This window comes from Tachypleus tridentatus, chromosome 11 (genome assembly GCF_004210375.1).
Source record: "Tachypleus tridentatus isolate NWPU-2018 chromosome 11, ASM421037v1, whole genome shotgun sequence".
Classification (NCBI taxonomy): Eukaryota; Metazoa; Arthropoda; class Merostomata; order Xiphosura; family Limulidae; genus Tachypleus; species Tachypleus tridentatus.
In genome coordinates this window covers 15056994-15074000 of record NC_134835.1, presented here as the reverse complement: position 1 = coordinate 15074000, position 17007 = coordinate 15056994, and the positions used below count along the sequence as shown (strand labels likewise).

The window sequence follows — 17007 nt, the reverse complement described above, 5'->3', positions numbered from 1 at the left end:
GACCGTGCTGAGGCCAGCTGACGACCAGGTAGCCGGCGTGACCGTGCTGAGTGCTAGCTGACGGCCCAGGGCAGCTGGCGTGACCGTGCTGAGTGGGGAAGAATGACGACCAGGGTGCAGCCAGCGTGCGGACCGTGCTGAGTAAGAAGCTGACGACCAGGTAGCCAGCGCGACCGCTGAGCAGCGACGAATTTGCGCTTGCGGTGCGGACCGTGCTGAGCGTTAAGCTGACGACCAGGGGCAGCTGGTGCGACCGTGCTGATTGGCCAGCCGACGACCAGGGCAGCTGGTGCGTGACCTGTGTTAGAGTAAGAAGGATGACCAGGGTAAATGGTAAAAATACCGTGCCGAGTAATAGCCGACGACCACCGTAGCCGGCGCGGACCGTGTTAACAGCCAGGACAACCAGGGCGGCTTGTGACCGTAACCGGATTGCGGTAAGAAGATCGACCAGGGTAGCTGGTGCGACCGTGCGTTGCAAGGCTGACGACCAGCGGCAAACGGTGCGGACCGTGCCTGAGCGGGGCCAGCCGATGACCAGGGCAGCTCAGCAGTGACCGTGCTGAGTAACAGCCGACGCCAGGTAGCCGGTGCGGACCGTGCTGATTGGTGGTGCCGAAACGACCAGGGCAGCTGGTGCGTAACCTGTGCTGAGCAAGAAGCCGACGACCAGGTAGCTGGTGCGGACCGTGCTGATTGTAGCCGAAACGACCAGGCAATGGGCGCAGACCGTGCTGGCAAGAAGCCGACGCCAGGGCAGCTGGTGCGGACTGTGCTGGAGTAAGAAGGACGACCAGGGCAGCTGGTGCGACCGCGTTGCTCGAGTAAAGAAGGATTCAGTAGCTAGCCAGTGACCGTGCTGAGTGCAGAAGCGACGACCAGGGTAGCTGGTGCGACCGTGCTGGAGTAAGCAGACGATGACCAGGCAGCTGGTGGCGCGGACCGTGCTGAGCTAAGCTGACGACCAGGCGTAGCCAGTGTGACCGTGCTGAGTACAGCCAGACGACCAGGGCAACCTGCGTGACCTGTGTTGAGTACAGCTGACGGCCCAAGGCAGCCTGGTGCGACCGTGCGCTGAGTGAGAAGGACGACCAGGGCAGCCGGTGCGACCGTGCTGATCAATAGCCGACGACCAGGGCAGCCGGTGTGACCGTGCTGAGTGTTAGCCGACGAACAGGGCAAATGGCGTGACCGTGCTGAGCAAGAAGCTACGACCAGGCAGCCAGCGTGACCGTGCTGAGCAAGAAGGACGACCAGGGTAGCCGGTGCGACCATGCTGAGTAATAGGCCGACGACCAGGGTAGTTGGTGCGTGACCGTGCTGAGCAAAGAAGCTGACGACCAGCGGTAGCTGGTGCGACCGTGTTGAGTAAGAAGGACGGATCCTAGGGCAGCCTGGCGTGACCGTGCCGGAGCAAGAAATGAATGACCAGGCAGCCAGTGCGACCGTGCTGGAGCAAAGGCTAGCTGACGACCAGGGCAGCTGGTGCGACCGTGCTGAGCAAGAAGCCGACGACCAGGGTAAACAGTGCCGCGTGCTGAGTAAGAAGGACGACCAAGGTAGCTGGTGTGACCGTGTTAATTAAGAACGACAACCAGGTAGCTTGTGCGGACCGTGCTGATTGTAGAAGAACGACCAGGGTAGCTGGTGACCGTGCTGGGCAAGAAGGATGACCATGGCAAACGGTGCGACCGTGCTGAGTACAGCCGGATGACCAGGGCAAAACGGCGTGACCGTGCTGGAGCAAGAAAGACAGACCAGGGTGCAGGTGGCGGACCGTGTTGAGTAAGAAGGATGACCAGGGTAGCCAGTGTGACCGTGTTGAGTAAGAAGACGACCAGGGCAGCTGGTGCGGACCGTGTTGATTAAAAGCGACGACCAGGGTCCCAGTGCGGACCGTGCTGAGCAAGAAGGACGACCAGGGTAGCCCCAGTGCGACCGTGCTGAGGCAAGAAGACGGCCCAGGGCAGCTGGCGCGACCGTGCTGAGTAAAGAATGACGACCAGGTGCAGCCAGTGCGACCGTGCTGAGTAAGAAGGACGACCAGGGTAGTTGGTGCACCGTGCTGAGCAAGAAGCGACGGCCCAGGAGGTAGCTGGTGTGACCGTGCTGAGCAAGAAGGACGACCAGGGTAGCTAGGTGTGACCGTGCTGAGCAAGAAGGACGACCAGGGTAGCTGGAAGTGACCGTGCTGAGTACAGAAGCGACGACCAGGGCAGCTGGTGCGGACCGTGCTGATTGGGCAAGGACGACCAGGGCAAATAAACGACCCCGGTGCCGAGCAAGAAGGCCGATGACCAGGGCAAAACGGTGCGGTGCGTGCCGAGGTAAAGAATACGACCAGGGTAGCTGGTGCAACCGTGTTAACCGGCACAGCCGACAACCAGGGCAGCCTTGTGTGACTGTGTTGATTAGGAAGAATGACTCAGGGTAGCTGGTGACCGTGCTGGGCAAGAAAGACGACCAGGGTAAACGGCGTGACCGTGCTGAGTAAGAAGGACGACCAGGGTAGCCAGTGCGACCGTGCTGAGTATACCAAGGACGACCAGGTAGCTGGTGTGACCGTTTTGAGTAAGAAGGACAGCCCAGGGTAGCTGGTGTGACTGTGTTGAGTAAGAAGGACGACCAGGGTAGCTAGTGTGCAACCGTGCTGAGTAAGAAGGACGACCAGGGTACCGGTGTGACCGTGTTGAGGAAGAAGAACGACCAGGGTAGCCGGTGCGACCGTGCTGAGTAAGAAGGACGACCAGGGTAGCTAGTGCGACCGTAATGAGTAAATTAGCGACGACCAGGCAGCTCTGGCGTGACCGTGCTGAGTGAAGCTGACGACCAGGGTAACTGCGTGACCGTGCTTGATTGCCATCGACGACCAGGCGCAATGCTGGTGACCGTGCTGATCAACAGCCGACGACCAGGGCAGCTGGTGGCGACCGTGCTGAGTAAGAAGCTGACGACCAGGGCAAACGGTGCGTACCGTGCTGAGCAAGAAGGACGACCAAGGTAGCTGGTGTGACCGTGCTTAATTACCAGCTGACAACCAGGGCGGCCTCTTGTGCGAACCGTGCTGATTGCAGGTGAAGACGACCAGGGCAGCCGGTGCGACCGTGCTGAGCAAGCGTGCCGACGACCATGGCAAACGGCGTGACCGTGCTGAGCAAGAAGCTGACGACCAGGGTAGCCGTGGGTGACCGTGCTGAGTAAGCCGACGACCAGGGCAGCCTGGTGACCGTGCTGAGCAAGAAGCTGACAGCCCAGGGCAGCTGGTGCGACCGTGCTGAGTAAGAAGCACCTGAAAGGGCACCCAGTGCGACCGTGCTGAGCAAGAAGCTGACGACCAGGGCAGCTGGTGTGACCGTGCTGAGCAAACAGCGACGACCCAGGGCAGCCGGTGTGACCGTGCTGAGTAAGAAGAAGACGACCAGGGCAGCCAGTGCGTACCGTGGTGCTGAGTAAGAAGGATGACCAGGGTAGCCGGTGCGACCGTGTTGATTGGTCGTTCACACCGATGGCCTGGTGTGACCGTGCTGAGTAAGAAGCTGGATGACTAGGGCAAATGGTGTGGCCGTGCTGAGTAAGAAGGATGACCACAGGTAGCTGGCGTGACCGTGCTGGAGTTAAGGGACGTGACCAGGGTAGCTTCTGTGACTGTGCACTAAGATTAAGAAGGAAACGTCTGACCCAGGGCAGTGCTGGCGTGACCGTGTTGGGTAAGAAGGATGACCATGGTAAATGGTGTGACTGTGTTGAGTAAGAAGGATGACCAGGGCAGCCAGTGCGGACTGTGTTGAGTAAATAGCTGACGACCAGGGTAGCTGGTGTGACCGTGCTGAGTACAGCTGACATCCCAGGGTAGCTGGTGTGACCATGCTGAGTAAGAAGGATGACCAGGGTAGCCAGTGTGACCGTGCTGAGCAAGAAGGACGACCAGGGCAGCTGGTGTGACCGTGCTGAGCAAAGAAGACCTGGGACCAGGGTAGCTGGTGTGACCGTGCTGAGTAAGAAGACGACCAGGGTAGCTGGTGCGACCGTGCTGAGCGCGAATAACGACCAGGGCAAATGGTGCGACCGTGCTGATTGGCCAGCGACGACCAGGGCAAATGGTGTGACCGTGCTGAGTAAGAAGGACGACCAGGGTAGCTGGCGCGACCGCGTGCTGATTGGCAAGGCATGACCAGGGTAGCTGGTGTGACCGTGCTTGATTAAGAAGACGACCAGGGTAGCTGGTGCGACCGTGCTGAGTAAGAAGAACGACCAGGGCAAACGGTGCGGCCGTGCCGAGTAAGAAGGACGACCAAGGTAGCCGGCGTGACCGTGTTAATTAAGAAGGATAACCAGGGTGGCTAGTGTGACCGTGCTGATTAGGAAGAAACGACCAGGGTAGCTGGTGCGACCGTGCTGGGCGTAAAGAAGGACGACCAGGGCAAAACGGTGACCGTGCTGATTAGGAAGAAACGACCAGGGTAGCTGGTGTGACCGTGCTTGAGTAAGAAGGACGACCAGGGCAAATGGTGTGGACCGTGCTGAGTAAGAAGGACGACCAGGGCAAATGGTGTGACCGTGCTGAGTAAGAAGGACGACCAGGGTAGCCGGTGACCGTGCTGAGTAAAAAGCGACGACCAGGGGCAGCTGGTGTGACTGTGTTGATTAAGAAGACGACCAGGGTAGCTGGTGTGACCGTGCTGAGTAAGAAGAAATGACCAGGGTAAATGGTGTAGCCGTGCTGAGTAAGAAGGACGACCAAGGTAGCTGGTGTGACTGTGTTAATTAAGAGCTGAATAACCAGGGTGGCTTGTGCGACCGTGCTGATTAGGAAGAAATGACCAGGGTAGCTAGGTGACCGTGCTGGGTAAGAAGGACGACCATGGTAAATGGTGCAGACCGTGCTGAGTAAGGAAGAACGACCAGGAGTAAATGGTGTCACCGTGCTGAGTAAGAAGATGACCAGGGTAGCTGGTGACCGTGCTGATTAAGAAGCTGACGACCAGGGCAGCTGGTGTGACCGTGCCGATTAAGAAGGATGACCAGGGTAGCTGGTGACCGTGTGTGAGTAAGAAAGAATCGACCAGGGTAAATGGTGTAGCCGTGCTGAGTAAGAAGGATGACTAAGGTAGCTGGTGTGACTGTGTTGAAATTAAGAAGGATGCAACCAGGGTGGCTGTGCGGACTGTGCTGATTAGGAAGAACGACCAGGGTAGCTGGTGTGACCGTGCTGGGTAAGAAGGATGACTATGGTAAAATGAGGTGCGGACCGTGCTGATTAGGAAGAATGACCAGGGCTAGCTGGTGACCGTGCTGGGGCTAGCTGATGACCAGGGCAAATAGTGCGGACCGTGTTGAGGTAGAAGCAGAATGACGACCAGGGTAAAACGGCGTGACCGTGCTGAGTAAGAGCTGACGACCAGGGCAGCTAGTGTGACCGTGCTGATTGGCCAGCTGACGACCAGGGTAGCTGCTGTGACCGTGCTGGATTGGTTAGCTGACGACCAGGTAGCTAAGTGCGACCGTGCTGAGTTGTAGAGATGACGACCAGGGCAAATGGTGCTGCTGTGCTGAGTAAGAAGGACGACCAGGGTAAATGGTGTGGCTGTGCTGTGTAAGAAGGACGACCAGGGTAGCCGGGTGACCGTGCTGAGCAAGAAAGAACGACCAGGGTAGCTCGGTGCGACTGTGCTGAGCAAGAAGCCGACGACCAGGGTAGCCGGTGTGACCGTGCTGATTAAGAAGGACGACCAGGGCAGCTGGTGTGACCGTGCTGAGCAAGAAGACGACTAGGGTAAATGGTGTGTGCCGTGCTGAGTAAGAAGGATGACTAAGGTAGTTGGTGTGACTGTGTTAACTTAAGAAGAAACGACTAGGGTAGGCTTGTGTGACTGTGCTGATTAGGAAGGATGACCAAGGCAGCAGGTGTGACTATGTTGATTAAAAAGGATGACTAGGGTAAATGGTGTGGCTGTGTTAATAAAGAAGGATGACTAAAGTATCAGGTATGACTGTATTGATTGAAAAGGATGACTAAAGTAGCAGGTGTGACCATGTTGATTAAAAAAGGATGACTAGGGTAAATGGTGTGGCTGTGTTGATAATGAAGGATGACTAAGGTAGCTGGTGAGACTCTATTGATTAAAAGGGATGACTAAAATAGCAGGTGTGAGTGTGTTGATTAAGAAGGATGACTAAGGTAGCTGGTGAGACTGTGTTGATTAAGAAAGATGACTACGGTACCCAGTGTGACTGTGCTGACTAAGAAGGTGAATAGATTCTTCAGTGTGACTGTGCTGACTAAGGAAGATCACTATGTTCCAATGTGTATAATATTTATTTTATTATCTAAGAAGAGCCCTTCTTCTGTTCACAGAATGTGCATCTTTATAAGATAAAATAAAACAAACTATAAAGAGTGTTTAGGTATATTGTGAATATTATTTGTCTTCTAAAAGAGTTATTTGTTTGTAGTTTATCACAAACATATACAATGTGCTATTTATGCTCTGCCCATCACTAGTATCTAGAGATAAGAGTCAAAGGACCCAAATATTTCTACGAAACTATGTCACACCAATACATCATTGTGTATACTTCACCAATACATCATTGTGTATACTTCACCAATACATCATTGTGTGTACTTCACCAATACATCATTGTGTGTACTTCACCAATACATCATTGTGTGTACTTCACCAATGCATCGTTGTGTATATTTCACCAATACATCATTGTGTATACTTCAGCAATAGATCATTGTGTGTACTTCACCAATACATCATTGTGTGTACTTCACCAATACATCATTGTGTGTACTTCACCAATACATCGTTGTGTATACTTCACCAATACATCATTGTGTATACTTCACCAATACATCATTGTGTGTACTTCACCAATGCATCGTTGTGTATACTTCACCAATACATCATTGTGTGTACTTCACCAATACATCATTGTGTGTACTTCACCAATACATCATTGTGTGTACTTCACCAATACATCATTGTGTATACTTCACCAATACATCATTGTGTGTACTTCTCCAATACATCATTGTGTGTACTTCACCAATACATCATTGTGTGTACTTCACCAATGCATCGTTGTGTATATTTCACCAATACATCATTGTGTATACTTCAGCAATAGATCATTGTGTGTACTTCACCAATACATCATTGTGTGTACTTCACCAATACATCATTGTGTGTACTTCACCAATACATCGTTGTGTATACTTCACCAATACATCATTGTGTATACTTCACCAATACATCATTGTGTGTACTTCACCAATGCATCGTTGTGTATACTTCACCAATACATCATTGTGTGTACTTCACCAATACATCATTGTGTGTACTTCACCAATACATCATTGTGTGTACTTCACCAATACATCATTGTGTATACTTCACCAATACATCATTGTGTGTACTTCTCCAATACATCATTGTGTGTACTTCACCAATACATCATTGTGTGTACTTCACCAATGCATCATTGTGTGTACTTCACCAATACATCATTTTGTATACTTCACCAATACATCATTGTGTATACTTCACCAATACATCATTGTGTGTACTTCTCCAATACATCATTGTGTGTACTTCACCAATACATCATTGTGTGTACTTCACCAATGCATCATTGTGTGTACTTCACCAATACATCATTTTGTATACTTCACCAATACATCATTGTGTGTACTTCACCAATGCATCATTGTGTGTACTTCACCAATGCATCATTGTGTGTACTTCACCAATACATCATTGTGTGTACTTCACCAATGCATCATTGTGTGTACTTCACCAATGCATCATTGTGTGTACTTCACCAATACATCATTTTGTATACTTCACCAATACATCATTGTGTGTACTTCACCAATACATCATTGTGTGTACTTCACCAATACATCATTGTGTGTACTTCACCAATACATCATTGTGTATACTTCACCAATACATCATTGTGTGTACTTCTCCAATACATCATTGTGTGTACTTCACCAATACATCATTGTGTGTACTTCACCAATACATCATTTTGTATACTTCACCAATACATCATTGTCTATACTTCACCAATACATTATTGTATATGCTTCACCAATACATCATTGTGTATACTTCACCAATACATCATTGTGTATACTTCACTAATACATCATTGTGTGTACTTCACCAATACATCATTGTGTATACTTCACAATAACTTGTATTACATCACAGACGATTATTGAGCTCTGTACAACCATGACAAAATTATGTATATACATGCAAGGAATGCTGTTAACACAGTATTGTAAAATCATGTCATCTACACAATAGTATGAGTTATGTATAACACAAGTGACATTCCGGCTATCAGATATAAAACGCTGGTGTATTTCTGGCTATCAGATATAAAACACTGGTGACATTCTGGCTATCAGATACAAAACACTGGTGACATTCTGTCTATTAGATATAAAACACTGGTGACATTCTGGCTATCAGATACAAAACACTGGTGACATTCTGTCTATTAGATATAAAACACTGGTGACATTCTGGCTATCAGATACAAAACATTGGTGACATTCTGTCTATTAGATATAAAACACTGGTGACATTCTCTCTATTAGATACAAAACACTTGTGACATATTGTCTATTAGATATAAAACACTAGTGATATTCTGTCTTTCAAATATAAAACACTGGTGACATTCTGGCTGTCAGATACAAAACACTAATGAAATTCTGGCTATCAGATACAAAACACTAGTGACATTCTGGCTATCAGATATAAAACACTGGTGACATTCTGTCTATTAGATGTAAAACACTAGTGATATTCTGTCTTTCAAATATAAAACACTGGTGATATTCTGTCTTTCAAATATAAAACACTGGTGACATTCTGGCTGTCAGATACAAAACACTGGTGACATTCTGGCTGTCAGATACAAAACACTGGTGACATTCTGGCTATCAGATACAAAACACTAGTGACATTCTGGCTATCAGATATAAAACACTGGTGACATTCTGTCTATTAGATATAAAACACTGGTGACATTCTGTCTATCAGATATAGAACACTGGTGACATTCTGGGTATCAGATACAAAACACTGGTGACATTCTGGCTGTCAAATACAAAACACTGGTGACATTCTGTCTATTAGATATAAAACACTGGTGACATTCTGTCTATCAGATATAGAACACTGGTGACATTCTGGGTATCAGATACAAAACACTGGTGACATTCTGGCTGTCAGATACAAAACACTGGTGACATTCTGGCTGTCAGATATAGAACACTGGTGACATTCTGGGTATCAGATACAAAACACTGGTGACATTCTGGGTATCAGATACAAAACACTGGTGACATTCTGTCTATTAGATATAAAACACTGGTGTATTTCTGTCTATCAGGTATAAAACACTGATAAGAAACAAGTAGCTGGTAAATGAACAATATAATATAAGCTAGTCTGTGTACCAGTAGATAAATTACTGTAAAACACAGAAGTATGAATGTAAAATGATAAGAAACGAAATATGTGATCAGTTGGTTGATAATATATTTATTTATTACGCTTTAGAAGTAACTATCATGACCACAACACTCTGTAAACGGTGAGGGTACAAGGGACGTTGTAGGTTGTTGTCCCCACAACGTAATCCTCATTCTAGTTTTTAGTTAAGATGATTACGTCTGGAATATAGAATATCCTTAGTGTTCTTGAGTTGCAAAAACATCTCTTTAAGTCAGCATCACTTTTGTATAAGTGATATAATTTTATTTTGCTTTGTTACATCTCTGCTGACACGTCATGTGTCTGTTGACGCTTACATCTATAATAAAATCAAGTTCTATATTTGGTTATATCTTAAGCCTTAACCAATGACTAGCAAACTGACTGAAATATGACAACATTTGTGCCTCTTTAGGGATTTAAAATAAACTGGATATTCTACAAATATATATGTTTGTGTGTGGACAGCGAGTCCCCTAAAGTAGCCAATTACTATAAAAATTAGTATTGATTAATAATAATAAAGCATTTCACTGACTTAAAAGGTTTGGTGAAAGGGAACCTTTCATAAAAAAAGATATGACACACAAAAAACTTCTTCTGGTATCATGAGGCACACGTGCATGAACTGGATCCTGAATCTAATTAATTAAACGTGTGTACAGAAAGGCGGGAAATGAGTGGCGAGAATGAATGTGCTGAGGCGATCAGTGTAGCTTGTAGCAACAAAGTGCATGTTAACTGTACGGATGTAACACTGAAAAATGTTGCAGCTAAAAAGCTATAAGAAATGAAGGTAAATATGAAAATAATAAAGTTGAAATTAACTCTAATTCTATATCTATTTAAACCTAGCCAGCAAAACTACAGTTCATTACAACTTAACAAGTCAGTCATGTTTATAACATTTAGAAATAAAATTAATCCTCTATTTAAGTCAACAAAACTATAGCCTATTAGAACTTAACAAGTCATGCTTAGAAGATGTAAAAGTAAAGCTAATCCTCTATTTAAGTCAACAAAACTATAGCCTATTAAAACTTAACAAGTCATGCTTAGAAGATGTAAAAGTAAAGCTAATCCCCTATTTAAGTCAACAAAACCACAACCCTTGCTTCCTTAATATTAGATCCCAACAAATAAAGTTCTAATACATATCTGTTATAACCACGCGAAGCTTTAGGTTTTGGACAAACACTAAAATACTATAGGTGCATTAGTTAGCTACACTACACTAATCAGGAAAACTTTACCGAACTTACGACTAATGTCATCCAACATACATTAAGAACTTTCTGCATGGGAACTTCAGTGCACAAATTTCAGATTTCGTAACATCCAAAATAAAATTTAAAAAGTCTTACAAACCTCAAAATGCATCATAATAAATAACATAACGTATGATATACTACAAATTACCAACATATACCGTGAATGATAACCTTTAGAAAGCAAAAATATAGCAATGAAAGTAAAATGGCGTAAAACTAGTTCAACACTGATTGTTGAAAGACGAAAATTGAAACTCACAACAATATTCAAAACTAAGATGCATTACTACACAACAAAGTAAGATAAACAGATTAACCCTCAGATATTTCGTTATATTAAAACCCAAATTTCGTTTCGCTTACTAAACTTAATAAAACTTGGTTCGCAGTTGTAAACTGAATGAAAGTAGCTTAGGAAGTTAACTAAATACAAATAGTATTACAGAGGAAGTAGAGATTAGCCTTGAAATAATACATAAAATAATAATAAAATCAGTGCAACCAAATACCATTTCAGCATTAAAACTGACTGCTTATTGCGCTACAATTCAGGGTTCGATACCTGTGGTTGGCAGAGCACAAATACCCCAAACATATTCCTAAACGTATCAAGTGATCACGTGTAAACATTTTAAAAGCAAACAGATTTGAGAAATGTGTGTTTAGGTATCAAATATTTTGATTTATTAAATTAAGTTATTGTCACCAGACAATGTAACAACCACTCGCCCCACACTATGTACTACTGTGCAAACAGAAAGCAGTCATTGTTATTTTTAACTTTCGAAAGCTGAAATGAAACATACAAGTATTTCAAAACATTGTATAAGAGCAAACATTTTAGTGGCTAAACTTATTATATAAGGCGAATAAATTTTTTGTTATTAATATATTAACTTGAAGAGCGGCATGGTACGTCTGCGAACTTACAACGCTAGAAACCGAGTTTCGTTACTCGTGGTGAACAGACCAAAGAAAGCACAATGTGCAGCTTTGTGCTAACCCTCAAGTAAACAGAAAACTTTAAGACAAAAATCAATGGACTGAAACTCAAAAACTTTTGGAAGGTGAGCTTTTCTTCTTCGGTGGAAAACTTCTGGACAATAACGAAAGGATATTCTAATGAACTCGTTCGCAACACATGTTTTATAACTAACTGTATGATGCTAAAATATTGTAATGTATTTAACCCGTAATTTTTAAAGGTTCTGTATATCAGTATTTGTGTATTAGAGTTTTTATGAATCTCACAATCAGCCGATAATGTCTCGAATATCTTCCAATCTTATTCTCAATAAGACGAGAGTCATCATCTTCAACAATATCTTCTAGTCCTAGTGATGTTTCGTAAACAAACCAATTAGTAATAGAATAATATTAACTTTTGATCAGACCAAGTTACCTAACGGTTTAGGACTAAAGTTGTTTACAAAGTAACGAGTTTAAGTAATTAAATATAATATTACTCATAATGATTATAATACGTAGTAGGTGTAGGTCTAAATCTTCGGGTCACAGATTCAAACTTCATTACCGAAAATGGTTGTCTCTACAGTTGTGAGGACGTTATAAGTTACGGTCAATCCTACTATTCAATTAGTTGGCGATGAGTAGGGTTGGGTAGCTGCCTACCCTCTAGGCTGTCACCACTAACTTGTGGAGAGTGAAGGTAGATAACTTTAAACAAACAAATCCTTGCCAATATCTGATGCGATTCGGTCAGTCCACGCGATTGTTTGCTATATCAAATATTCTGATAAACGCTCTATGTCCACATTGTTCGTTATATCAAATATTCTGACCAATGCTCTATGTCCACACTGTTTGTTATATCAAATATCCTGACCAATGCTCTATGTCCACATTGTTTGTTATATCAAATATTCTGACCAATGCTCTATGTCCACATTTTTGTTATATCAAATATTCTGACCAATGCTCTATGTCCACACTGTTTGTTATATCTAATATTCTGACCAATGCTCTATGTCCACATTGTTTGTTATATCTAATATTCTGACCAATGCTCTATGTCCACATTGTTTGTTATATCTAATATTCTGACCAATGCTCTATGTCCACATTGTTTGTTATATCTAATATTCTGACCAATGCTCTATGTCCACATTGTTTGTTATATCTAATATTCTGACCAATGCTCTATGTCCACATTGTTTTCAGGCCTAAGAGCCTTGCTGATGTTTTCCAGTCTTCGTGAAACGTTGTTTGTTTTGAATTGAGCACGAAGCTACACAATGGGCTATCTGTGTTCTGCCCACCACGGGTATCGAAACCCGGATTTTAGCGTTGTAAATCCGCAGACATACCGCTGAGCCACTGGGAGGCTTCGTGAAACATTCAAGATAATGATGATTTGAGCGAAGAAATAAGAATACAACACAAAATGTAACAACCTCCAATCTTGAGAGATGATTTTGAGGTTTACAGCAAATGATACAATAAAACTTAATAGTTGGTGCACTGCCATATTTAGCTTCATTGTTTATTGTAAACGAGATTTGAAGTACTTTTTAATAGCATTTGCAATAATTCCACTGGACAACTAAAACCTATGAAAACCTATGAAGTTCAAAAGAATACAATAATTACGTATCATTATATCTACTGAGGTGATGCTCGACTCAAAGTTGGCGGGTCTCAGGTTCGAATCCCTGTTCCATCAAACATGCTCGTCCTTTAAGCCTTTGAGGGGTTATTATGTGATAATCAAATCAACTATTCATGATGACTAGAAGCCTTCCCTCTAGCTTCGCGTTGCTAAATTAGCGAGGGCTAGTGTACATAGCCCTTGTTTAGCTTTGCGCGAAATTCCAAACAAAACAAACCATAATGACAACTAAATAAAACAAATATTTGAAACGAATTAACTTTCATATCCTCCTCTCTAGAGTTAAAGTGTATGCATTTGTAAAGGAAAAATATAAATATTCTTAACCACTCATTCAAGTGTAAGAATTACTCTTATTCGGCAAGTTATTTTAATAAAATATTAATGACACCAGTGAAATAAAAACAGTTTGGCAGTTAGCTCTGAAAGCAAACCCTATGTATGTATACATTACGTTTATGTGTAGATAATTGTGTGTATGTATGTACATATACATTACGTTTATGTGTAGATGATTGTGTGTGTATGTATGTACATATACATTACGTTTATGTGTAGATAATTGTGTGTATGTATGTACATATACATTAAGTTTATGTGTAGATGCTTGTGTGTGTATGTATGTACATATACATTACGTTTATGTGTAGATAATTGTGTGTATGTATGTACATATACATTAAGTTTATGTGTAGATGATTGTGTGTATGTATGTACATATGCATTAAGTTTATGTGTAGATGATTGTGTGTATGTATGTACATATACATTAAGTTTATGTGTAGATGCTTGTGTGTGTATGTATGTACATATACATTAAGTTTATGTGTAGGTGATTGTGTGTGTATGTATGTACATATACATTACGTTTATGTGTAGATAATTGTGTGTATGTATGTACCTATGCATTAAGTTTATGTGTAGATGATTGTGTGTATGTATGTACAGATACATTAAGTTTATGTGTAGATAATTGTGTGTATGTATGTACATATACATTACGTTTATGTGAAGATAATTGTGTGTGTATGTATGTACATATACATTAAGTTTATGTGTAGATGATTGTGTGTGTATGTATGTACATATACATTAAGTTTATGTGTAGATGATTGTGTGTGTATGTATGTACATATACATTACGTTTATGTGTAGATAATTGTGTGTATGTATGTACCTATGCATTAAGTTTATGTGTAGATGATTGTGTGTATGTATGTACATATACATTAAGTTTATGTGTAGATAATTGTGTGTATGTATGTACATATGCATTAAGTTTATGTGTAGATGATTGTGTGTATGTATGTACATATACATTAAGTTTATGTGTAGATGATTGTGTGTATGTATGTACATATACATAAAGTTTATGTGTAGATGATTGTGTGTATGTATGTACATATACATTAAGTTTATGTGTAGATAATTGTGTGTATGTATGTACATATACATTAAGTTTATGTGTAGATAATTGTGTGTATGTATGTACATATGCATTAAGTTTATGTGTAGATGATTGTGTGTATGTATGTACATATACATTAAGTTTATGTGTAGGTGACTGTGTGTATGTATGTACATATACATTAAGTTTATGTGTAGGTGATTGTGTGTGTATGTATGTACATATACATTAAGTTTATGTGTAGGTGATTGTGTGTATGTATGTACATATACATTAAGTTTATGTGTAGATGATTGTGTGTATGTATGTACATATACATTAAGTTTATGTGTAGATGCTTGTGTGTGTATGTATGTACATATACATTAAGTTTATGTGTAGGTGATTGTGTGTATGTATGTACATATACATTAAGTTTATGTGTAGGTGATTGTGTGTGTATGTATGTACATATACATTAAGTTTATGTGTAGGTGATTGTGTGTGTATGTATGTACATATACATTAAGTTTATGTGTAGGTGATTGTGTGTATGTATGTACATATACATTAAGTTTATGTGTAGATAATTGTGTGTATGTATGTACATATACATTAAGTTTATGTGTAGATGATTGTGTGTATGTATGTACATATGCATTAAGTTTATGTGTAGATGATTGTGTGTATGTATGTACATATACATTAAGTTTATAATGTAGATGCTTGTGTGCGTATGTATGTACATATACATTAAGTTTATGTGTAGGTGATTGTGTGTATGTATGTACACATATACATTAAGTTTATGTGTAGGTGATTGTGTGTGTATGTATGTACATATACATTAAGTTTATGTGCAGATGCTTGTGTGTGTATGTATGTACATATACATTAAGTTTATGTGTAGATGACTGTGTGTATGTATGTACATATACATTAAGTTTATGTGTAGATGATTGTGTGTATGTATGTACATATACATTAAGTTTCCATGTGTAGATGCTTGTGTGTGTATGTATGTACATACACATTAAGTTTATGTGTAGGTGATCATGCGTATGTGTATGTATGTACATATACATTACGTTTATGTGCAGATAATTGTGCGTATGTATGTACCTATGCATTAAGTTTATGTGTAGATGATTGTGTGTATGTATGTACAGATACATTAAGTTTATGTGTAGATAATTGTGTGTATGTATGTACATATACATTACGTTTATGTGAAGATAATTGTGTGTGTATGTATGTACATATACATTAAGTTTATGTGTAGATGATTGTGTATGTATGTACATATACATTAAGTTTATGTGTAGATGATTGTGTGTGTATGTATGTACATATACATTACGTTTATGTGTAGATAATTGTGTGTATGTATGTACCTATGCATTAAGTTTATGTGTAGATGATTGTGTGTATGTATGTACATATACATTAAGTTTATGTGTAGATAATTGTGTGTATGTATGTACATATGCATTAAGTTTATGTGTAGATGATTGTGTGTATGTATGTACATATACATTAAGTTTATGTGTAGATGATTGTGTGTATGTATGTACATATACATAAAGTTTATGTGTAGATGATTGTGTGTATGTATGTACATATACATTAAGTTTATGTGTAGATAATTGTGTGTATGTATGTACATATACATTAAGTTTATGTGTAGATAATTGTGTGTATGTATGTACATTATGCATTAAGTTTATGTGTAGATGATTGTGTGTATGTATGTACATATACATTAAGTTTATGTGTAGGTGACTGTGTGTATGTATGTACATATACATTAAGTTTATGTGTAGGCGAGTGATTGTGTGTGTATGTATGTACATATACATTAAGTTTATGTGTAGGTGATTGTGTGTATGTATGTACATACACATTAAGTTTATTATGCGCAGATGATTGTGCGTATGTATGTACATATACATTAAGTTTATGTGTGCAGATGCTTGTGTGTACATGTATGTACATATACATTAAGTTTATATGCAGGTGATTGTGTGTATGTATGTACATATACATTAAGTTTATGTGTAGGTGATTGTTAGTGTGTATGTACGTACATATACATTAAGTTTATGTGCCAGTGATTTATGCAGCTGTGCGTATGTATGTACATATACATTAAGTTTATGTGTAGGTGATTGTGTGTATGTATGTACATATACA

The 17007-nt window shown here is 41.6% G+C and overlaps 1 protein-coding gene across 2 annotated transcripts in view; it reads left to right on the top strand.

The window, feature by feature from the left end:
• LOC143231683 (neuropilin and tolloid-like protein 2) overlaps positions 1–17007 on the top strand; it is a 424980-nt gene that overhangs the window by 340650 nt on the left and 67323 nt on the right. The window lies entirely within an intron of this gene.